Source organism: Rhinopithecus bieti, unplaced genomic scaffold, assembly GCF_001698545.2.
Source record: "Rhinopithecus bieti isolate Rb0 unplaced genomic scaffold, ASM169854v2 scaffold_7212, whole genome shotgun sequence".
Classification (NCBI taxonomy): domain Eukaryota; kingdom Metazoa; phylum Chordata; class Mammalia; order Primates; family Cercopithecidae; genus Rhinopithecus; species Rhinopithecus bieti.
Window position 1 is genome coordinate 883138 of NW_016806198.1, and position 24170 is coordinate 907307.

The 24170-nt window shown below is 34.0% G+C and overlaps 1 protein-coding gene across 1 annotated transcript in view; it reads left to right on the forward strand.

The window, feature by feature from the left end:
• LOC108531589 (neural cell adhesion molecule 2) overlaps nt 1-24170 on the forward strand; it is a 599158-nt gene that overhangs the window by 60711 nt on the left and 514277 nt on the right.

Sequence of the window (24170 nt, forward strand, 5' to 3'; positions counted from 1 at the left end):
TTTTGTGTTTTGTTATTCTAAATTCATCTTTTATCCATCTTAATTCCCCTCCTAAATTTTTCTTGGTTTATTTTGTTGTTCTTTTCTACTTACTTTATATATATATGTAATATATACATTCATATATGGTATTTTTAATAATAAAACTTTTACTATTGTGAACATTAATATGAGTACATATCTGTTCCTATAGGTTTAAGTTTAAACTATTCTTTTTTTTTAAACTCTGCACCTTTATATAATTCGGTATGTTACGATTTCCATGTAGGTTTGGAAGATGATCCTTAGAAACGCCAATTAGTTACTCCATACCAACATCCAAAAGATCAGTTGACATTTTCATTGGTTTGACTTCAGAATTAGAAACTCTAATTTTCATAAAATAAACATTATAAACTATAAGTCATGCCCACCCAGTCAACAGTCATTGCTGAAGCTTTCATGACTTTGTGATTGAATAATTGGAATTATAATTTTTTTCAATAATGTTACATGTTAGGAACCTAGGCATAAGTACAAATTTATTGGTGAATATTGATTGTCACCTTACAGGACAGTATTTCAGATATTCAAACAGATGGGTTATTTTAAAAAATGTGTTTGAACTTCTTTACTTCAGTTTGTAAATCTTACTGCTAATGTACTCCTGTGGTCCAACAGATTAACGTAAAATGTTAAGGTTGTAACTATGATTTAGTACATGAAGATATACTCCTCACATACTCAAATACTAGCTCATGATGATTAGAACAAAATTTAAAGGCATGATTTATAATCATAGACGCGATAATATCTATCAAGATGTATTGCCAGAGTAATTACCTAAGTATTAACACACAGGCATATGAAATCAATATATATGGTGATTTAAAACACACGTAAATTGTTTCCAAAATATGTGATACCAATGTCTATTTTAAATTGTTAGGAGAGAAATAAATTAAAAGTTTGACATAACATACTTTTTGCCAAAATTAATTCAAGTCTCCCTGTTAAATTTAGATTTTGAATATTTGTCTCAAAGAGAGCTATAAGTATAGGAAAACTGACAAAATCTGAACAGTGTACTACTTAAAACTAGCCTTTAATTTTTTTAGATTCTTTTCTCTTAGTCCTGCAGAAGTAGTCCAGGTTACTGTTTCTGCCTCCTAAATTTTTAAATACTTTCTTAGAATGAAGTTTTCTTATGTGTAGAAATGAAGTTGGCTTAAGACCCTAAGTTGGGAATATTTTCTTTAGCTTTGCGATCCATTGGAAAAAATGTGTCTCACAAACACCCTTAAGGAAAATGAAACTTAAAATATTAGCTACAAGAGAGAAATATAAACATGGTATTTCTTTTTGTAACATCTCTTAATTTTCAGACAAACTTTCTTATCTATTAAGTATTGATATATTTTTGGTAGTACTGTGTAAATCGAGAAAGGTGATTAAAATCAAGAAGCGACATAAAGTCATCTAAATTATCTCCAAAACACTTAAAGAATGACTAAGTGAGTTTCCTCTGAAATCATTCAGATAATTTGTATGTGTCTGTGTGATTATGCCCACTGGGCACCTTTAAAGATACTTTAAGAATAACCTTATTATCTCTCTTTTCCAACAACGTATCCAGTAAATAACAAACAGAAAACTTCGTTGACCATTCCTTTACTAAAATAATGACAGTTTTAATTTATTAATAGGAGACTTTTTAGATATAGGGTAATGAGAGGGAACCTGAACAGCTTTGAGAGCAGACCTGCTTACCTATTTTCTTCTCAGTCTAACTTCTTAATTTGTTTAAATTATAATGAACTCTAAGGAGGAAATACAGCTCCTTAGTAGTACATTAAAAACTAAAGCTCATCTCAACACAATAGAGATCACTGGGGAACTGGTGTTGGAGGTTAGCAGTTAGGAGAAGGCTCAGGGACACCCCACTTGAGATTTGAGATTAGACTAAGTATCTCGTCACTTAGTAGCTGTTATTTACGCTTCCTAAATCTTACTTTCCCGATTTGTAAAATAATAGTACTAATCGAGCCTAACTGGTGGACTTGATGTGTGAAGTGAAAGAGGAAACACGTAAATACAATGCTGGCACAATCCATGCTCAGTAATTAGTAGCTCTTGTCACCATTATTATGACACTTACACATCCCTAAATATTATGGGACTAAAAATCCATCAGGATGAATAAAAGATAAAAATAGAACACCTCTTCTTAAGGTACCTCATTTTGCTAGCAATATTTTTATAGTCAGTAAACCGTTTTCTCTCTAGGTAAAGAAATTCTGGCTTAAGTATTTTTTTGTTTGTACTGTATTAACTACTATCTTTACACACAGTAACAAGATAATTGGATTTTAAAAAGCCTGTGTCTTTATATATTAGAAGTGCTACATAGTACTGAAATGATGCATTTTAAGATCTAAACATGGAGTCAGGGAGTCATATTTATTTATTAAACTTTCCAGTAGCTTTCTCTTTGATTGACAGTGTGTATTGAATATAAAGTTGGGGAAAAATTACAGAAACACTGTGGAATTCCTATTGGAATAAATGAGCAAATAGATTATATTTGACTTCCTTTTTTTCCGCCAATAATGTAATTTTAGTTTACATTGGTAATGTTGCCCATTCATCTGACTCAGTTATCAAGTTGCAAAAATTCTTCCAGATAACACTAAAATAAATGAGTAACTGTGGGTAACTGACAGTTTAGAGCAAGTGACAGAGATATGTCTGTGTGTGTGTGTGCGCGCGCGTGCACGTGTGCATTGGGGGCGGGGAGAGAGTCTTTTTAATCCCAGAAATGATTACTTCTCCTAAAGAAAAAACAGAGGTTTGGCATGGCTCTCTAGAGGTCAAACTGATCTGAATGGCAGGAAGAGTCAAAATTCTTCCACCATGGAATACAACCATGAAATTGTTGCTACTCATAGAAAGTCTTAGTATAGTTTTGTTTAAACATTTTAAAATTGCAAATAAATGGAGACAAATACTATGATGAGAAGGTCAGGGAAGCCTGGAGATTTCAGGGTACTCTTTCATAATTCGAGAATCATGTAACAGTTAAGAAACTAAACTCTTGAGTCTTCATAGTCTTTGCTTTCTCCCCATTGATTTATCTGACATTATATAGCCTCTTTAATTGTAGACTGGACTGAAATGTTTTATTTTTGTTTTATTATAATAACTCATACTTGTCTTTAAAATGTTCTGTTAAAGAGTGTTTCATATATATATTTTCCCTCCAAAATATAAAGAGGCTAAACCGCTGTAGTATTGAAAGATTGAAAGAAAGACCCAGGGTGTCTGAAACCAAATTTAAAGGCTCACTTCTAAGAGGAGTTAAAATACTTCCTTTGTAAGCACTTTAAACTTCACCTTTAAACATTGATGAGAATATTATAAAGAATTCACCACAGCAGTTTCATGGAGGTAGAAAAAAGTATTGAGAAGAAGGAGGGTGATTGCAACAAATACAAATAAACTACTGAGATACACAAAGAAATGCAATTATCTATGAATGGGTAAACCAGTTACATATTTTGCTTCACAGCATGAGATCATTTTTAATTTGAATTGGTTTACCATGTAATGACACTTCCATTTTAAAGATTTTATGCATGTAACCTTAATATTCTCAAGGTTTCCAGACTTCAGAGAGGTAACTCATACTTTTATTATACAATGTTGGAGCACTTATATTCCACAAGGGTAAGTGATCCCTGCTGGGACAAAGTCCTTATGCACCCGACAAATCCTTCCTAATCATTACTTGTCATCCTTCATCTAATCTGTGCTCCTAACTTTTCCCCATCACGACTGGTTTTGGGCCCTTCTCCGCGCAATTGCCATTCTTACATATTTAACAAAAGCATTTTTAAAGTTGTCATTTAAGAAAGACTTTCCTAAGGGCTGAGGATAATATAATGCAATTACGTTATTGACTAGCTAAAACTGGATGTCATCTACCTGTGCTCCTAAAAGCTTCAGGCCTCTCTCTTCCCCTGTGAGTCCTTTAACAGCTATTTCTTCAAATTCTGACCTTCTCTATGGGATATCCCTCATGTTAACTTTCCCTACCCCATGTGGAGATTCCAATACGTGTCTCCTTTAGGCCTAGCCACTGGCAAGAGAGGAGCATGATATGATGATGTCTCCGAAGGATTTCCTGTTCCCAATCAAAATGACTTCTACATGATTGAACATAATGCCTTGTACTTAATCAAGAGCCATCTGCTCCAGTGATCACTAATGCCCAGGAACTCTGGGTGAATTGATTATATATACTGAACAAAAATAATGTGCCAAAGTGGTCCCTAAGTCTCTTCGAACAAACAAACAAAAACAAACAACAACAACAACAAAAAACAAACTAGCTTCCACACTTAAAACCAAAGGGCAAAGAAAAAAACAAGATATAAAACAGCAGTTTGCTCCCACTTTCAGTTGATTAAAGTTCAAAATACTGGAACCCACTTGCTGTGTGTGTGTGCGTATGTATGTGTGCTTGTTGTATGACATTTCATTGCACACATGAATTCCTAAACCTAGTTTCACATTTATATGTTGGGGTGACTTTGAATACTTACCTACTTTGTAATAAAGCAAATGATATTTTATTTTGGGAATATGCATTAAATATGTGTTAATATATGTTACAGATTATTACCAAATATGTCTATATTCTCAAGGAAAAATAAAAAGAAACCTGTAGCTATTGGCTACAGAGGCAGAAGTATGTTGCCTCAAGTATTTTATTTACCTGTGTAAACATATGTAAGGTGTTTTGAATACTTTTGTTTTGTCAGCCATGGATTCAGGTATTTGTGGAAGCTGACTTGCCTTTAAATTCACACAGGAGTTTTTTTCTTTTATTCATTGTACTTTTACATTGACCCACTGAGTCATGTAGAAATACATGTTGTTTTGCATACATTTCCATATGGAAAAACAAAAAGAAGAGTTTTCTCTTTCAGAACATTTTATTATTCACTGCATTTTTTTGCTTTTCCATTCTTCATTGTATTTCTTACTGTTGCTTACTAATACAAATACCTCCATGTGAATTTCTGTTAGACTGTTTTTAGACTTTCTAGTGCTTTCTTTGAAGGACTATCCATGATCATCAGTTTCCAATAGTTACTTAAAATATGGCATTTATAGTTGAATTTAATATCTCAGATATTTCCTTGACAATGCATATCTTTGTCTTGTTTAATATGAAATGGACATTTTTCTTTTAAAGCAATTTAAGTTTATATTAACTCTTTATTAATCTGTTATGTCACATGTTTGACTCATTTTGTGAATCTCTCTGTCTTATATACTTTATATATGCCAACTTCTTTGTATTTCGTTATTTTTTGATTCAGTATAGAGTATTTGAGATATAAGAGAAGTATGTATAAAGGCAGGGAGAGGACCAGATCCGAGCCAGGAAAATAACTTTCTACAATGTCATTTGATCCAGAAGAGGATTTTAAAACCACATTTTTAAGCTAAATAAGTCAGAGACTTGGGGACATTGAGAGAGGGTGTTGGAAGAAAATAGTGCAGCGGAGACAGAGCATTTCAGAACTTCAGATAATGCAACTTTGGTTAGCTTAATTTAAATAATATTAATATTTAACTCTAGACTTTGTGGCTGCTGAGTTGTATATGCCAAGACTGTTTTATAAATAGGAACAATGGACTAAATGGCCATACTATTTAGGGAACCTAACATAAGAACCTTTTTATGTTTGGAATATAAAACTTCTTGTACATATTAATCTAGACTTCATCTTTTACATAGCATTTCTCATACAAGCCACATTTTATTGACGAGTTAAAAATGGTTTTGCACATTATCCTCTTTGATTTTAGATGAACAGACATTCTCATTTTCTAAAATAGTGGTTCTGAATGAGGGTGTTTTGTCTCCGCAGTACACATTAGACAATGTCTAGAGACGTTTTTGGTCACCACACTGCACATGGGTGTTGGGCTGCTAATAGTATGTAGCAGATAGAGATCACGGAAACTACTAAATATCCTACATGCAAAGCACCCCCACCCTCCACGAAGTGCAGAATGTTAATAGCATCCAGACAGAGAAATTCTGGTCTAGAAGTTAAAGGGCTGTAATGTTGGCGCAATTATTTTGATAATATGTTAGCTCAGATATGGAAATGTCTAACCCTGTGGATTTAGTATCATTATAATTAATTATGTGAAATATGCCGTTCACATATCTGAACTAATCTGATAATAAGGTGAGGATTGCGTTTGTACATGCTTGACGTGTATTTGTGAGTGGCCATTATCGCTATACTTATCACTGTGTATTTTCTCCACTGCTGCTACATTGAATTGGATTTCTTACGCATAATGCCCACTTGAAGTAAGTGGTATTTTGATGTATTTCAACTTACCACATCACTGATAAACAGTAAAATGATTATACTATATGTGAAAATAGTCATAGTAATCAAATTATATTTTAATTTTGACATTCAATAATATGTAAACAAACATATTATGTTTTAAATGCACCAGCATATCTGTATATGGGTTCTGTGTACTTTTTTAGTCTAAATCTTCTAGATTCTGGTAGTTTTTTTTTTTAGAAAACTATTTTATCTGAAGGAAAAAAAGTCTGTGGATTTATGTTTAATTTTCTTTCCAGATATTTAAAATGTTATCTTAAGCAGACAATTTTAGAAATCAGAACATTATCAGAAACAAGTTTTCAAGACATACGGGAACATTAATAATACTTAATGCTAATTAAAATTATCTATTATGATGGGATATAAATTTATCATGCCCTATTAAGCAGGAGTAGAAAATGAACAAAATGGGATACTGAATTGTTTCATTATATGAAAATATGGCGTGGTGGTGGTGTATGAGATAGATAGACCATCTTTACCACCATGAAATGGGACAAAAACTGCAATGTTTCATTTTAATATGGCGTGGTGGGTATATGAATAGCACAGACATTTACCCACACATACAGTTTTATTTGAAGAGCACATTTTTAACCTATTTGTTGATTTATTTTAATGTGAGCTTAGAGCAGGTGCAGTGGAAGAAGTGGAAGATTTAAAATGGAAAAGCCTTGGTTGATGGGGAATGCCCTTGAATGCAGGACAAGTCATCCAGGGCCCAGGTAAAGGGATTATTCTTGGACAATAGACATGCAACTGAAAATGCTAAGAAGAAAGGAAGAAGTCAAGGAAAGATGGGCCTAAAATGAACGTTGTATGTAAGGAAGCTTTTCAGATGCTATATTTTTTTCCTCCCTCTTTAAGGTATAAGTTTGCTGAGAGGAAAAGGAGTAAGGATTTTATAAGGTGTGAAGATATGTGACGTTTCAGAGTAGCAAAGTTATAGCAGTGAAAACAGCTGTAGGCATTAAGTGATAGTCTGAAGAGTTCAGCTAAATAGTACCAATCTACATCAGCTGCAGATACTTTGATATTTCTCTTCTAAAAGAGTTAAAGACCTATATTAAATATTTCCTTTCGAAGTGTTCTTGAACATAGTCTAAGTGTCATTTAAAGTTATTGCTGGATCTTGGCTTAATTACAAGGTGACTGCTATAAAAAATCACAGTTATAGATGCTGAACATATATTTTCTGTCGTCAGGTGGTATGCTTTAGTTTGTTCCTGTTTTAATGATAATCAGATAACTTAGATTTAGATGCATTTTATACCATCAGTCTTGATAAACATTCATGATACCTTTCTTATCTAAGTTTAAGATGCTAGAACTTACCACATAAAAAGTATGAAGCCCCTTCGATTGATAACCTGGTTGGAAATATTTAATCAATCTGTTCAGGGATGAGTTAAACAGAAGATGCTACTTACGTTTGAATCATACAGTCTATTATTTTTGGATGTTTTCTTATGAAATATGTACTATGACAAAATAATAGAAATCAAGTCATTTAAATGTTTTAAAATGGATTGAATGTTTTAAAATATAAACTTCTTTTAACACATAGATATGTCTTAACAGTATGCCTACTTGCCATCCTTTATATGGGCTTGTACTGTTATTTTACTTAGTTATGTTAATCGATTAAATATTCATCATAGGTTTTAAAAATTATGTATTTACTTACAGTGTTTTGATTTTCAATCACCATAACATCACAGGAATATTACTAGTATTTCATTGTAATAATGGTTGTCAAAACTTTGTGTTTTCTATGTTGGAAAGCAGGCATAATGGAGAGGGTAACATAGAACTGACTTTAAAACATATGGATTGTCTAGACACCTTTAACCAAGATACACCATCTCTACTCACTTAAATGTTAAAAGGAAATATCACTCATATATTTCCTTAATATTTAGAAATGGTATAATGTAAAGTTTTAATATTAATTTGGAAGGAGAGGGGCTTTGCTTTAAGTGAGGAAAATATCTTGAAAAAAATAGGGTTTGTTTTTGTTTTTAAATATTGGCATATACATAAGTATAAACAAAGTTGAAGGGTAGTGGAATATATTTAAAATTACTTCCATCTGCAAAATGCTGATTTACAGAAATATCTCAAAGTATTTTGTAGTAGTTTTTATTTTGCTTTTTTTCCGCCTAAGTGTACAGAAATCATCATCCCCATCCATAAAGTTAGAAGCATAGTATTTAAATTTTAATCACAGTAATACAATCATGAAAATGATATTTGACTGGTAAATCATAACTTATGCATACTTTCACAAATCCCAGTGAGTTATGCATTCAGCATATATTAGGCATCTATTCAGAGCCGCGTGTTAGACACTCAGGAAACAGCAAGCTTGCCCTTTAGGACTTGACCTCATAAGGAGCTAACCCTCCCGATATCTTGATCTCCGACTTGCAGTCTCAAGAGCTTTGAGATAAATTTCTGTTGTTTAATCCACCTAGTTTGTGGTACTTTGTAATCTTAGCCCTAGCAAACAAACGCACCAACTACTAAGTGAGTGTTTTGAAAGACAAAAATGTGTTGCTGGTTTTTAATTTTATACTGACAAATAGGTCAGTTACACCTCATATCTGTGATTGAAAATAATCATACAATGTAATCATTTTCAGAAAAAAATTAGTAAGTTTATCGCATTTAAAAACATTGCATCATATACAGAGAAAGGTGATCATAACTCATACACAGATGAAGTAATTGAAAAACCTTATTTTGGTTCTCAAGTATAAAGCATTTACATTCCATGTATCTTTGCAGTGTTAGTGTTATGTTGTATCATAATGCAGTTCATGCTGGATAAAAATTCTTCTAAAAGAGAAAATGAACATTAACACAAAACAAAAGATCTGAGTAGTTTTCTCGTTTTCTGCTAGTACAAAGTCCATCTTGCCTTACCTTTTTTTTTCCACCTACTGCTGGCAAAACCAGTTCTGCAGCACAGGTAAATAGCCCTGAAATCTCTTTGAATCAGTCCTGAATCTTACACTGGTCCCTCAAGTTATAGCACTATTTATCTTTACATTCTTTTTTTTTTTTTTGAGCCGGAGTTTCACTCTGTCACCCAGGCTGGAGTGGCGACCAGGGCTCACTGCAACCTCTGTCTCCTGGGTTCAAGTGATTCTCCTGCCTCTTAGCCTCCAGAGTAGTTGAGACTACAGGAGTGTGCCACCAAGCCTGGCTGATTTTTGTATTTTTAGTAGAGATGGGGTTTCACCATGTTGGCCAGGCTGGTCTTGAACTCCTGGCCTCAAGTGATCCACCTGCCTCAGCCTCCCAAAGTGCTGGGATTACAGACATGAGTCACCGTGCCTGGACACATTACATTTTTAATGCCAAATGAAATGTGTAATCGGGAAGATTAAAAATGAATATCGAAAGTGTCAAAAGAAAAAAATAAAATTTCTAGTCATTAAAATCCTTATCTTAGTATGTGTGTGGTACTTTTGAAAGAAAAGGAAACAAGCAAAATAAAGAAACATAAAACAAAATCAAAATGAATAAATTGAATATTTTAATACCCTAATATCAGTACTTTCTTTGGTATATATTACTGGTATACATTACAATTATTATATACTTGATTTTTTTCTGTGTGTGTATTAAGAGCTTATTTATGAGGCATATTACTTTTTTCTATTTTTTTTTTTTTTTTTTTTTTTTTGAGACGGAGTCTCCCTCTGTCACCCAGGCTGGAGTAAAGTGGCGTGATCTCAGCTCACTGCAAGCTCCGCCTCCCGGGTTCAAGCGATTCTGCCTCAGCCTCTGGAGTAGCTGGGACTGCAGGCGCACACCACCACCCCCAGCTAATTTTTGTATTTGTTTTTTGTAGAAACGGGGTTTCACCATGTTGACCAGGATGGTCTCAATCTCTTGACCTCGTGATTCTCCCATATTAGGCATATTACTAAGCTCTGGGGTAAAATGTTAACAAACTTTATAAAGTTTCTTACGTCAATAGTGTTTCTGTTCTGCCCATGGGCATGTGATATTTGCATACATACTGATTTCTTGATAACAGCCAATGAGAAAGCAAAGTTAAATTGTTTGAATTTGGACATCCAGGAAGTGACTTGTTGTCTCAGACCTGAGGGATACTAGAAGATTCTTGCCAAATAATTAGGGGGATACAGATCTTGATAGAAGGAGCAGGGTGTGTGAAGGCCCTGAGTTGTGAGATTTTAGTGCATGTTGGAAACAAAATTAGGTCAATGTGGCTACAGCATTGAATGTGGAGGCTATGAGGCTGGAGGTATCGGTGGGGACAAGGTTCCACAAGCCACTGAGTGCATGCTAAGAATTGTGACTTCAGTCCAAGTACAAAACCCTATAACTAATTTAGGGTATAATAAAAGGAGACTCAGTCTAGCTATCTTAAAGAACAACGTTGATCTTTATTCTGGTATTGATAAAAAAGGACTGGCCTAGAACTTCTACGGAATGTGCTGGGCAGAAAGCTTCTTTAAATATCTTGGCTCCACAGTTTCTCAGTCACAGAACTCATTAAAAATTGTACTATGTCGTATTATTGATGTCTTGCTGAGGTCCCCCTATTATGGTTTCTGTCATTTATTGTCTTTTCTCCACTGAAAGCATTGCTTTCCACCTGCAAGTGGTCACCATCTAGGTTAGTCATTCTAGGAATTGCTGTGGGAACAAGTGTTCTCTTGCCCCCCAGTGATCATCACTCTGAGATGTGTAGTTTTTTAAAATCACTTTGGCTTTTTCAGTAGAAATTCATACGGACAGTTTCTCATAATAAATTCCTGAATCATGCTATAGAAAACTGGGAAACATTAATCTCAAGGCCTCAGGAAATGAGTTTTAGCTTATTATAACTGTTTACTTGTGGGACTGTGACTATATATTTCAGTATGTAAACCTAAATGTCAAATGAGATAAGACTTTGATCAAAGGCAACCTGATTACTCTGTGCTCACCTCTTTTCTAAGGTTAAGAGTCTCACTTCCAAGTGTGGGAGCAGTGGCTCACACCAGTAATCCCAGCACTGTGGGAGCCTGAGGCAGGTGGATCACCTGAGATCAGGAGTTTGAGAGCAATTTGACCAACATGGTGAAACCCCGTCTGTACTAAAAATACAAAAATTAGCTAGGCATGGTGGTGCACGCCTATAATCCCAGTGATTCAGGAGGCTGAGGCAGGAGAATAGCTTGAACCCGGGAGGCGGAGGTTCCAGTGAGCCAACATCACACCACTGCACTCCATCCTGTGTGACAGAGTGAGACTCTGTCTCAAAAAAAAAAAAAAAAAAAAAAAAAAAAAAAAATCGTACTTCCAAATAAGAGAAAATTATAGAAGTCATAAACCAATACTACTCCCTTCCTTTAATTCCATTTAACAAAAAATTATATTAAAACCCCAAGTCATATGGGTCTTTTTTTTTCCCACTTGATTACATGAGTCTTAAACTTTATTGCTTTTACTTATATCTGATCTGTGGATAACAAAAACTACCTAATACAACGACAAAATAAAACAACAAACACTTTACACAGCCCACAGTCAGTCTAAGCATCATAAACTCTAAGTGATGTGGCACTGCATGAATACTTTTATTCTCATTTTGAATAGGTGAGTCTTCTTTACATTGTGTTTCTAATCATATAAGTATCTCATTATTAAAATGATGGCTTGAAAAATTATTCTATAATCAATATACTGCAGGGTTTCTGGAGTCCCAATTCACTGAGGATGGCTATTACAAGATAAATTCAATATTCACTGTTTAAAATTCGTTGAGTTCTAATTATTTTCAAGGTCATGGAAGGTGCTTCATTATTTTGATGGGAGTGTGTACTGTGATTAATATATTTATTCTTAGCCATTTACAAAATGGTTTATATGTAAGAATTTTATGTCAATAAATTTCAGCAAATTAGACAAAGGAGTGTTCTATTTCAATTCAAAGATAATTTTAATTCACTTACTCTTAGCTAGATTAATGATCCTAGTAAAAATTAAGCACTCCCCAATGCATGGTATGTGTACCAGATGACCTCATTAAATAGGTATATGGAGAACAGATGCCTCTATGACCTGTCTCCAGATTTACTGAGCAGGGAGTGTCCTTGTTAAGTACCCCTATGATCAGTGAATGAATTTCAAATTAGAGACACAAGGACGATACTTCCTCATGGGATATTCTATGTAATTTGGATATTTCTCTATTCAGTTCTCTCTGCAGTTTGGTAGAATTTGAAATGTAAAAGAGATTCATCTTTTGCTAATGAATTTATCATTTTCTTACAAATCAATAGATGCCTGATTTTATGGTCAGAGTTTAATCTTCGAATACAGTTTTTCATTAGCAAACCCCTGCTTTGCCAGACAATGGAGATGGGTGTTTTAAGTTAATTTTTGTATATTAGCACATTTAAAAATGACACCTGATTTTATTTGAATTATTCCATGTATAGAATGTATGACTCTAAGTGCAGTTTTTTATAACATACACACACCAGATACATACACCTTTAAGACACTTAATTCAAACCATGATTGTTTTCCTGTGGCTTCTGCTATTGTTATTGGCATTATAGGACACAGCTAAAAAATGATGTAGCTGTGAAAACACTGCTTGATCTTTTGACATGCTACCGTTGATGCCTCATGCACAAGAAAGTTCAATGTAAGTATAAAGTAAAATTGTAAAATTCATTTTCTAATGGTGTATTTTAGGTTGTTGGCTTTTTTTGTTGTTCCGTCTTTTACTTTAAAATCCAAAGGAAATTTAGAATGATTTTGGAACCAGATTTACATTTGAAAAATATTATAAATATATTCACATTTAAGCCTATAGCAAGCCAAAATTTGTTTAAAAGTGTTTAATGTACCCAAAGCATTATTAGATGGTTTGAAGTCAGTTTTCTTAATGTTTCTATGGAAATATTGAATTACTGTTTTATTGATAGGAAGTGATCATTTGATCTTAGCAATGGAGGGAACTACAGCATAACTGTAGCATGTGTTAGAGATACCCATTCCATTGGGGATGTTACCTTAATGTTAGCTAAATGTTATATTGCTACTGGAAATCATTAAAAATATGTGCATCTATTTAAGTGGATTTATGCAGATATGGAGTATAAACATTAAGAAAGTAGCTGTATGCATAAACAACTTTTAAAAATTATTGCTAATATACTTAAATTTATGTTAAAAATGCATATATTATTATAAAATTATATTTAAATATGACAAAATTTATTACACAGTAAATTTAAAGGCAAAACTTAATTGTTTGATGTAACAATCTATCTTTAAAGCTGGCCTGAGAGGAAGAATATTACTTCAATTAAAATGTTTTGCTAAAAGTGCTCTTTTCTAGAAAAAATAAACTTCGGAATTGTGTACTATGTTTGTAATTAAACATGAGAACTATGTTAATGAATATTACAAGTATAAATTTTACAATATGCTACTGGCATATATAGACAAATAATGGAATATTGATCTTAAAATATGGGCTGTCTCTTTTATATAGGAATCACGAATTTCCATATGAATGAGCATTTTCCAACATTTCACTCAGTTCTTCTCAATATGTATTGAAAACTTTGGAGAATTCACAGTCTGATATTATGCAATACATTCTATATTCTTTCTTGCATCATCCTATTTTTCACAGACCCCTCTTTAAACACTGGTAAGACCTTTGTATAAATCTAACATAATTATTCTACTGATATTAATTACATAAAATTATTTTAAATTCCTATGAAGAAAGACAAAAGTAGACTTGCATAAATTATTCTAAGAACATGAGAGAAAAAATAAAGTGGCAGGGCCAGATCTATTTCTCTGTTGATGAAAATAGAATCAGTATATATTTTGTTTGCATATAGTTGTATAATCAAGGGAATTATGGAATATAGCCCATTGGCCCTTTTATGTGGGTTATAATAGAGATGAATGGTGTATATTGGGGCAGAGGAATTGGGTCAGGATACACAAAAGAGAAATGAATTTCTTGTCGTCTTGTCTTCAAAGAAATGTTATATTTATAAAGCTCAGTTTCTTGATGAAAGAAATAACTTTCTGATTGAGGAACTTGGTTTTCATGTACGTAAGCTGTTCATTTAACTTTTTGTGAAAGACATACATAACCAAATAAAGACAAATTATTTATGTACTGCCAAAATAATAACCTTTTTTGTTTTTTTTGAGGCAGAGTCTCACTCTATCTCCCAGGATGGAGTGCAGTGGCATGATCTCGGCTCACTGCAAGCTCCGCCTCCCAGACTCAAGCGATTCTCCTGCCTCAGCCTCCAGAGTTGCTGGGATTATAGGCACCCACCACCACACCCCACTAATTTTTTCTAGAGTATAGACGGGGCTTCACCATGTTGGCCAGGCTGGTCTCGAACCCCTGACCTCAGGTGATCCGCCCGCCTTGGCCTCTGTAAGTGCTGGGATTACATGTCTGAGCCACCACACAACAGTGTCTTGTGGTAGTCATGGTATTGCTTTTTTTTTTTTTTTTTCCTTGAGACAGAGTCTAGTTATGTCACCCAGATTGGAGTGCAGTGGCGCAGTCTCAGCTCACTGCATTCTCCACCTCCCAGGTTCACGTGATTCTCCTGCCTCAGCCGTCTGAGTAACTGGGATTACAGGCGTGTGCCACCGCACCTAGCTAATTTTTGTATTTTTGGAGAGACAGGGTTTCACCATGTTGGTCAGGCTGGTCTCAAATTTCTGACCTCGTGATCCACCCACCTTGGCCTCCCAAGGTATTACATTTTTATGCAATGACCAATGACTTATTGTTATTACCCTCCTTTTTTTGTATTATTATCTGGGTAATGGGTGCTTCACACTTTTTCCAAGTTGTTAATATTACATCTGAAATTTTCATACCACCCATCATTGCTTTTTTTCACTACTAGTTCAGTCTTGTAGTTCATGATAAAATGTAAAAGTACTGTCATATTTCCGTGGCCAAATGCTTTCCTGGAATCACTCTGCTAAGTTGATACTTTGTAATTTCCAAAGGGATGCAATTTCATGTGACTTTAAAAACTGATTTTATCTGATAATGTATGCTAGATAAATTACATATGATTAAAATTCAATTGTAATTATGTTCACTATGGAGAATGTTCAGAAACTCATGGAAACTCTGGAGAGTTTTTCATACATTGTGTGTTATGTCCCCATGTAAAAATTTGACTGAAGCTAGTTGAATTCACTGATTCTTAAATCTAAGAAGAAATATGGGTGATTTATTAGTATGTACTTAATACTGATGTGTCTTTCATTGTGTATGTCAGTTTGTTTTCTAGGAGCAGAGAGCATGTAAATTATATAGGAACAGTATTTTTATTTAACCTTTAAAATTACAGAAAAGACCCTTTAGGTTAAAAATGCATTAACTATCAATATAATCTCCTTCCTTAACTTGACTATTTTCCGAGAGTAGTAATTGCAAACCAAAAAGAGGTTTAATTCTCTTTCCGATAGCACAGAAAATGTTTTCTTTCATAGCCTAGCCATAGTATAGTAATACGTCTTTGCCACAGGTAGGTTCTAATACCTGGTGATGATTCCCCTACTGTGTACCCACTCTAACACTTTTCGACCTACCCTTCCTTTAAAAGATATTTTGAGGAATTCCAGAAATAAAATGTAACACAAATTATGGAACTAGGTTAATACCATGATGCTTGTACTTTTGAAGGCAGGGAAGTGATAAGTGGCAAAATGAGACATTTCCTAGGGGTAGGGGTAGAAAGCTAAAAAAGAAGGAAATCCAGATTGAATTTTAGGTTTCTTATTTCCAGCCTCTCTTGATGTCTACCTGGAATATTTTCCAATCTTTAAGCATTCAACTGCAGTGAAATATCCTCTGGGGACCTTCCGTGACATCCCAAGACAGAGTTCATCACCCTTTTTTAATAGTGTCCTGTACTTTTCTTATCTTTCTGTTGTTGCTTTTAAAACATATTTTCTTGCAATTACCTTCACATACACAGCGAACACCGGCAATTTAATGTGTGTGTGTGCATGTGTATGCGTGCATGCTAAATAAGTTCCTTGCATGCTAAAAAATATTTCAACCTACAAAATAAATAGTAATGTCATTGCCTGGTTCATGAAAATTTGGTGATAATAGATTTCACAGAACCTGGAGAAACTTATAAAGATCAGGCTCCAGACATATTACTACTGAGGCCAAAATATCAAACAATAAAACAAAATATCAAACAATAAAATAAAAAAAATAAAAAAGTACATTTATAAAAGTACACACACCTATGTAATCTGATGTATGTACATAGTGTGTATGCATATATATCTCTCTCATCTAATATGTAAATATGTTATCAGTTTATGGAAAATCATGGCACAAATACAAGATAGAAAAACTAAATCATTAAATAACAATACAAAAAGTCTTTCTCTGTCAAAATGCCGTATAATTAGATGGATGCATTAATATAACAAACAAAAACTAATGAATGAGGAGTAATCAGCAGTGATAAAAGGGTAGACAGAGGGCAGTGGAACTGAAGAGAGGAAGAGGAGGGTGAAATGAGGGCAAGAAAGTGAGGAAAACATGATTATTTATTTACAGTGAGTAGTTGGAGGCTGAAAAGAGAAGTTGCACTAAGTTTGGGTCTAACATGTTGTGATAATAACTGTGGTCTTCATGTTATAGGTGAAAAAACCATTGACTATTTTTAAATAGGGAGATTGGGTGGTCAGTGTAGAGTTGCTGGGTGAGTGGAATGCATAAATGTGCCTGAGTAACTAAAGATGGCAAGAATTATGGATATTCCAATAGCCTTTCCCACCTCTGTTGATGAATTGGTAGTAACCTACATCCTGTTGGTAAGTAATGAGTCTAGCTAGGAATGGGCTCTCCAATAAATATTGTGAGAGGACAATGGGAAGTAGTTAGATATTAAATTTGAAGAATACTTAATAATTTGAAATGTCTCCAGCGAGTTTGGAAAATTGGTAGGATGACAGTCTCATTAAACAGTAGGAAAAGAAGGCAAATGGGAAATAAAGTTTTGAGAGTACATTTCTAAACTTAGTGAATTAAATTGAGGGTTATTAAAGAGGAAATTTGAGCCAGCTGATTACAAACACATAATCAAAGCTTCTGAGCAGTCACAAAATGAGATAAAGGTTTTAGTGTTTTCACGAAAAACTGATACACGAATTCATGTGAGTAAATGAGATCTTCAAGAAAGAGAATGTAAAGATTGAAGAACTTAAGGCATGTTGTGCAACCTTCAGGAACAGACATTTGAGAGGAAAGGAAGGAATATGAGGAATGAAGGGAACAAATGAGAAAGATGTGCCTGCTATCAATTTAGAGTCAATGAAGCAAATTGGTAAAAATTGGTGAATTGTATGGGGTTATTGATGACCCAAACTCTCAACTTCTTTGGAAATTGGGAATTTTTCTAAATAAAATGTTCTGGGAGATAGTAAAACAAATATAGAGAAAGCAAGTCCAGAGTGCAGAGCCCAGGCTAAAAAAAATGCATTTGATTTTGTGTTTGAGAAGATAGCACTTGATATTTAAGATTTTCTTGCCTTTGAAGTGAAATTGTGGGCATTGAATTGAAAAGGGTTTATGCAGCTATAGGATTGAAATATAGAATTAGAAGTTATTGAAAACTAGAAATTGAAAAATAGAGTTAGAAGTGAAAATAATTTATCACCATCCGTCATAATATTAACTTGTTTTAGTATTTTTTCTCTGTTTTTTCAAAAGTTGTGGAAATTGACAAAGTATAATTATTCTAAGATGGAATAATTAAAATGGCATTTTAGTAAGCAAATGTTTCAATACCTGTGGAAAAACAGGAAATGGAAAAAAGATTCAGTAAATGTTAGCTACGTAATAAAGAAGTGTATACTGCCCAATTATTTGTCTTTTTTTTTTTTTTTTTTTTTTGAGGCGGAGTCTCGCTCTGTTGCCCAGGCTGGAGTGCAGTGGTGTGATCTCTGCTCACTGCAAGCTCCGCCTCCCAGGTTCACACCATTTCCTTGCCTCAGCCTCCCGAGTAGCTGGGACTACAGGCGCCTGCCACCACGCCCGGCTAATTTTTTGTATTTTTAGTAGAGAAGATGGGTTTTCACCATGTTAGCCAGAATGGTCTCGATCTCCTGACCTTGTGATTCTCCCACCTTGGCCTCCCAAAGTGCTAGGATTACAGGCGTGAGCCACAGTGCCTGGCCTATTTGTCATATTTCTGAGGGTAGTGAATATAACATGTTTAAATGGAAATGGAATTATCAGAAACCACATAACCCATGTCGGCTTCTTTCTCAGTAATATGTTGTAAGGAAACAGTGGCCATGTACACACTGGCTGCCTCTAAAATGTTTCTCTTACATCAAAAATTAGCTAAGATCTCATGGACAAACCTACGATCTTCATTTAAGAAATACTTACAGAAAACGTACAAAATTTCAAAAGTTAAAATCAAACTGTTATAGAGGAATAGAAGGAAAAATGTTCAGTGGCATTGTATGATCATGTAAAATATCATTAAAAAGTTTTATAGAGGACCAGGTAAATAAATTAGACTTTTTGCTGGTGGGGGTATTACCATCTACAAAGGGAAATGGATCTGAAATTGTTTCATTGAAACTTTCAAATATGGAAATTCTGTTTGTAGTACTAAAAGAATGCAAACTTGTTGAGTGCCCTTTATTAGTGTAAGTTGCCTAAAATTTACTGCTGCCCTATTTATTTTGGTATTCTGACTTCTATTTAACTTTAATAAATATATATTTATAATTTTTTAAAGATTTATTTATAACTTTTTCCTGTGGTAAAATATACATAATATGCAATTATCATTTAGGCATTTTTAAGTGTGTAGTTCAGTGGCAGTGAGTATATTCACAGTGTTGTGTGACCATCCCACCATCCATCTCCAGAACTTTTTCACCTCTTTGAACTGAAACTTCATGCCCATTAAGCAATAACTTTGAGTTCTCTCCTCCCTCCTGTCTCTGACTATCTCCACTGTACTTTTTGTCTTTCTGAATTTGGCTGCTCTGTGTACTTCATTTAAGTGGAATAATGCAGTATTTGTTTTTTGTGATTGGATTATTTCACTTAGCCTAATGACTTGAAGGTTTGTTCATATTGCAGCATGTGCCAAATTTTATTTACTTTTTAAGACTGAATTATATTCCATTGTATGCATATATCACATTTTGTTTGTCCATTCATCTATTGATGGACACATTTATAAATGCTGTTCACCAAGACTTCCTTTTAAAATTCCATAAAATTTTTAGTTCTACGACTGAAAACACTGTAATTGTTAAGATTTTCTGGTAATTAAGTTTTATAGTTGATAGTATACTATTATTAATCTATGTCTAAAAAAGAGTTGCAAATAGAAGATACAGATCACAATATTTAATCAAATTTTTTTTTCAGCATATTACTTGGAGATGGTCATTTATAAAGTCATAGTGTGACTCTAAAACTAAAACCTCCCTGACAATACATTGCGTCATGTGTTATATCTAATGTATTATGCCTCACTCAGAACACATTCAGTGCATCCTGCAAAATTTCAGCGAACAGTTAACCTAGCATTTCTCTAAGACCCTGCACATGCTATGACATATAAAACAGAGGAGCTGTGTCTCTGATTTTCACTGTAGCCTTAACATGCCTCAGAGTAATTAATTAATTAGTATCTGGAGGATGAAGCCCACTCCATACAACCACATTGTCCAACCCAGTTTTAGAAACAGTCATTCAGCAATTCCCTTACAACTCTGGCATAATAGAGTGGTCACCAACCGGGTGACTTTCCCTTAGCTTGTCAAGTGCGGGTATTTACAGGTCACATAACATGACCAGAAATTCTAATATATGCTCGTTTCCAGTCCTTATAACCACAATATATGTTAGGCAGTTTTATCGTTCATATTTTAGAACCTGAGACTCTGATTGAGGATTTAAAGTGACTAGCAGAGGGTCAAAAACTTTTTTTCAGAGCCAGGAAAACAATTAAGACCTTCTGATTCCCTCCCTTAGCTCTTTCTACAATACCGTTCTCTTACTAGTTTCTACTGTTATATTGTTTTTATTACAAGTTTGTTTGCTTAACATTCGTTTGATATAATTACACATCCATAGTTGTGTAATAAAATTGTCACTATGAAAATCACATTTAATATCTTTATCTTTTTAGAAAAATTTCCAAGTATGCTGTATTTCTGTCCATCATATAGCAGAAAGAAATGTAATTGAATATAAATTTAATATTAGAAAATTATGATGTATAATTTAAACTATTTTGATGAATGTAAAATAAATTTTACATTTATTTTATGTGAATTACATTTATTTTACATTAATTTACATTTATTTATTAGCATTTATTTATTACATTTATTTGTTACATTTCTTATTACATTTATCAACATTTAATTTATTTTACATTTATTTATTTTACATTAATTACATTTATTTTACATAAATTTGATAAAATGAATTTGTATGATACATGTTAAGTGTAAAGACACCATGCAGATTTACTTTCATGTTCAGGATCAGGTGGAAAGGGATCTCCTCTAACTAATCTTAGACCCCAGGTCAATGTGCTGGACTCGTCTAGATGGACCAGGAACTGAATTTCATTAATGGGAGTTGGGTTTGGCAGGTGGAGAAGGTAAGAAGCACTGTTTCGCTTCTACAGAATCTAGAGCCATCCCTACGATTAGATGGGTCAAGCTAACACTCATTCTTTCTTGCTTCCTCTATCTTTTCTTCTTGTCCATTCTGATTTTAATAAAATCAAATTAGAGAGATTTTTGTGACAGAATTGATGCAGGGAAACTATGAAGGTCATGTCTCTGTTGATGATGGTGGTGATGGTTTTATGTGTGTGAAACTCTTCATCATTCTGTAAAGACACATGCACACGTATGTTTATTGCAGCACTGTTCACAATAGCAAACACTTGGAACCAACCCAAATGCCCATCAATGATAGACTAGATGAAGAAAGCATGGTACATACACACCATGGAATACTATGCAGCCATAAAAAAGGATGAGTTCCTGTCCTTTGTAGGGACATGGATGAAGCTGGAAACCATCATTCTCAGTAAACTGACACACAGGCAGAAAACCAAACACTGCATGTTCTCATTCATAAGTGGGAGTTGAACAATGAGAACACATGGACACAGGAAGGGGAACGTCACATACCAGGGCCTGTTGGTGGGTGTGGGGCTATGGGAGGGACAACATTAGGAGAAATACCTAATGTAGATGACGGGTTGACAGATACAGCAAACCACCATGGCACGTGTATACCTCTGTAAGAAACCTGCATGCTCTGTACATGTATTCCAGAATTTAAAGTATAATTTAAAAAAAGGAAAAAAAAAACCAGTTGATTTTCTTATATTGATATTGTCCTGCAACGATGCTGATTTGATGTATTAATGCTGTCTGTGATGAAGATACTCATCTTTTTTTAAGTATGTATGTTATTACATTTTTCTTGGCTTCAGTGCAACGTTGAATAGAAATGGTGAGGACAGATGTATTTGCCTTATTCTTCATCCTAGGAGGAAAATGTTCAGTATTTCACCGTTAATTAGGTTGTGAGCTGTAGAGTTTTCGCAAATATCTTTTATTACATTGAGGAAATTTCCTTTTATTCCTGGTTTGCAAAAAATCTGCGGGTTTTATTGTTTTATCATGTTTTGTTTTCTTTTATCATAAATGGGTATTGAATTTTATCAAGTACATTTATTTCCTGGTTATGTTGAAATAAACATATAGTTTTTCTCCTTTAAGAAAAATAAATACATAGAAATCTTCATCTCTAAAATGACGTAGCTTAAGAATATGATTGGCCGGTGCAGTGGCTCATGCTTGTAATCCCAGCACTTTGGGAGGCTGAGGCGGGTGGATCACCTGAGGTCAGGAGTTGAAGACCAGTTTGGCCAATATAGTGAAACCCCGTCTCAACTAAAAATAGAAAAATTAGCCAGGCATGGCGGCACCCGCCTGTAATCCCAGCTACTCAGGAGGCTGAGGTTGGAGAATCCTTTGCACCCAAGGGGCGGAGATTGCAGTGAGACGAGATCACGCCACTGCACTCCAGCCTGGACGACGGAGTACTCCATCTCAAAAAAAAAAAAAGAAGAATATGATCATAAAAATCAGCATTTTCAAAATAAGTTCAATAAAAGTATAATTTATATTATAAGGGAAGTGAGCTGAAAACTTTCTTCTGTAGTACTTTTATGGGATTTGTTTAAGCTGACTGTGCATTTAATGCAGCACATAATGAAACTCCATCCCTTATAATTTACCAAAAAATAAACTTAAACAAAAGCATGTTCTTCAGTTTCAGTTGTGATCTCTTTGAATGCTTTGCTAAGTAATTATTTTGGGCTTATACTTGCAAAAATTTGTTAGAAAATTAGAGCCATTTAATTTTTTTTTACTATGTTCTTTTGTGCACATTTCGTTTTGTCTGGTTTTCCCTTTTAAAGATCTTTATAGTTCTGTCAGTTAAGTTTGAAACATGCCATTCCCTCTTCCATCCTTTGTTTTTTCTCTCATCATCATTTGTTTTAAAACTGGGTCAGTCTACTTTGATCTCATTTTTCTTATTTTCTAACAGTTGTAGATTCCAAAATAAAGAATCCTCCTGATATCAGTAGTACATATAATTCACGAAGTTTAGTTTTTAGCATACTCACAACTAAGTGTATGAAGATATAAAACTGTACAGTTTTGTAATTGGCTTTGTTTTTTAGTGCTCAGTGAAAATAACATTTTTGGCTCTAGCTGGTCTTTTATCTTGGAGCAAAATGGGAAGAATCCAATAAGCTGTTTATGTACATAGCTTCTTTCTCTGTTTTCTTCTTTCATTGAGCCAGGAAGGGTAGTAGAATTGGAGGGCTGTCCTTTGCAGAATGAGTACATTGACATAGATTCTGAGGTGACTGCAACCTTGGCCCAATTGTTGAGGCTGATTTCTTTCCATTATCAGAGTTTGGTCATAAGAGAAAAAGAGGCAGTGTGTGGAGTGGAGAGGTCAGAAAAGCGAGGTTTTGAATCATTTTCTACCACATATATCGTCTGTGATCTTGAGCAAGTTACTCAACTTCTCTTGTTCTTAGATTTTTATTAAGGAAACTTTTCCTATTTTTCAAGAAAACTTTATGGCAACATATTTTAGATGAAGTGCCTGTCATAGATTATTTATTCTGTAATTTGCAACTGATATGGTGATTATTTGATGTAAATTACGTGTGGCTTTGGAATTAATATTTTACTTCACCGCAGTATCTTCACATTAAATGATTTTAGCCTAAAAGAGAAAACATTCTGCCTTCTGTTATAACTTCATTTTAATGTTTATTGGTAGGATAGATCCTTGAAAAACTTTGAAGGATAATTGAAGGATTATTGAGAAAGAAGCATCTACTGGTCATTGTACAGAAATAAAAACAATAGACCTCTGTTACTCCATCTGTTTCTTGATTTCAGATTAATGAGGCCCATGGTGTAACGTTTTGTAGATGAGAATGCACATGTGTAACAAATTTTATATGCTCTAAAAAACCAGGACCTTTGCTTTCATGTTAGCAATGCAAATTTTATAAGTAAAAACTAAAGAGAAGTACAAAATAAATATTATGTTTCTCCTGGAAGAGTAAATAAAATAGTCTAAACAAA